The following is a 2,192-nucleotide window of genomic DNA, read 5'->3' as shown; positions in this document are numbered from 1 at the left end:
TATAATGTGTGTGTGTGTGTGTGTATGTATGTATGTATTGTTTTTTTTTTTTTTACTATATACTGCAAAAATAACAGATCAATACTTCATCAGATCAATAAACTCACTCAGCCCCCCCGAGATTCAGCAAATAAGACAAGATTTGATTTCTGTGTTTTTACTTCATTATCTGGTTCTCCAAGTCTGACAGCACTGTAAGACTATTTTAAGAGGATGAGCTCATACCACCTTTCTGGCATCGCCACTTCAGCACACACCCTCCCAGGGGGATGTCTAGCCCACTAACGGGCTCTGATGGCCGAGCAGGAGCTGCAGAGGGGAGTGGGCCTCTCTCTCTCTCTGGGACCATGTGAAGCTCTTAGCTGCGAGAGCGAGCCTTAACGGAAGATTGGTGAATAATTTAGAAACATCATTTCTGCTGGCCGTTAAATATTTAAGCAGCCTCTGATGTAACTGTGGAACATGAATGTTGGTGCGCTGGCGTCTTTTGCACGTCTGTGCGCTCTGGGGTGGAAGACGAATGCAGAGAGGGTGATGTTATTTAAGGAGAGTCCAGCTCGGCTTATTTGGAAGTAAAAAGAGGTGAAATGCAGAGGTTGGAAGAGAAAAAAGTTGATGAGAGGAGAAAAGACAGATCTTCAAATTCTTGAATGGAGTCGGTGTTTTGCTGTATCAACTGGGAGAGTTTTGTTTTGTTGTAATTTTTTATAAATACAGTGACTTACACGAATGTTTGAACTTGTTTGTATGTTTCTGATTCTTACAAATCTGAAAAGCGTGGCATGCATTTGTACCCCCACCCCAGAATTATCTCTACCAGCTGTACCCATATAAACTCTCATTTAATTTAAATATGAGCTGCACTTTGATTAGGCCGTTTTGACACATGAATATGCATGCTTTGGTCTAAATAATGCCAGCATAGCTCTCGCTGTTGGGTGACGTCGTTGTTTTCAGCCTCTAACAGGTTTTCTTTCAACTTTAACTCATTCTTGTTTTTCTCATATTTACTCTCCTCCCTTCATTTGTGTCCAGTAGTAGTCCAGAGAGCATCCGTTGCTGTCCCTGTCACGTGTTTGCGTGTGTGTGTGTGTGTGTGTGTGTGTGTGTGTGTGTGTGTGCGTCAAGGTTAAACTGTTTCAGCAGGCCGTCTCTCATTGTGTCACTCTGTTGCCTTGCTCTGCTCTGACTCACTTTAAGACTCGGCCACACACATCAACATGAACTGGCACACAAACCTCTTCACTCCTCTCAACCGGGGTTAAATGATCGCACCCAGATTATTAAACTCGCCCGAGTTCTCTCAACTCTCTCAACTGCGTGCGCGTGTGTGTTTGCGTGTGTGCGTGTGTGTGTGATGATGAGTTGTTGTGGGTTCTTCCCCTGTGAGGGCCTTGTTTACTCAGTGGGGTCTTTTTCACACATTCGGTAGCCCGGCCAGACTGCCTGTTTGTTTTTCCCACATCGTCTCCTCTCCCTCGTCTTTGTGGAAATAACGTTCCCCATCGCCCCCTTCAGCTGAACCCCTTCCCTTCGCGTTTCTCCCCCCTCTCTTCCCTTCATCTTTTGCAGGTTTAGTGTTTGTTTGTCGGCTATGCTCAACCCATTAAATCATGGATAACCTTTTTTTTTTCCTTTTTTTCAAATGTACACTTCCATGAACACATGCATTTATGAAGTAGTATCCATTAGTTTTGTATTTTTTATTTTTTTTTGCAAAAACCCAACCAGTTGAAATTGTTTTAAGGAAACTGTTCAATCATTGTGACAGCCGTGATTTTGTTATTTCTCAGCATGGGAAACTGCATAAATGCACAGGTAATCCCAGAATTATTCATACCTCTATCAGATTTAGGTTGGAAGTGATCTTTTTAATTATAACAATACATTTCTTCAGAAGATCCACAGTGACACAGTTAGTACTGTTGCCTTGTAGCAAAAAGAGGTTTGATTTCCAATCTGGGTTTTTCCTGCAAGAAGTTTCGCATGTTCTTGACAGTTTTGCTGGATTCTTCCATTGTCAAAAAACAAGACTGTTGGGTTAATTTATTTTCAGAAAAGATGCAGCGCTTTCAGACCTCAAATAATGCAAAGAGAACAAGTTAATATTCATTTAGGAACAACAACACTAATGTTTTAAGTCAGGAGAAGTTCAGAAATAAATATTTGGTGGAACAACCAGGAGGTTTTCA

At 41.7% G+C, this 2,192-nt stretch overlaps 1 protein-coding gene across 15 annotated transcripts in view; it reads left to right on the top strand.

Moving 5' to 3' along the window:
- Positions 1–2,192, top strand: part of slit2 (slit homolog 2 (Drosophila)) — a 105,122-nt gene that overhangs the window by 12,203 nt on the left and 90,727 nt on the right. The window lies entirely within an intron of this gene.

Source organism: Poecilia reticulata, linkage group LG1 (genome assembly GCF_000633615.1).
Source record: "Poecilia reticulata strain Guanapo linkage group LG1, Guppy_female_1.0+MT, whole genome shotgun sequence".
In the NCBI taxonomy this organism is placed as follows: Eukaryota; Metazoa; Chordata; class Actinopteri; order Cyprinodontiformes; family Poeciliidae; genus Poecilia; species Poecilia reticulata.
Note: the sequence above shows the minus strand (reverse complement) of the source record. Positions and strands in the feature narration are given on the sequence as shown.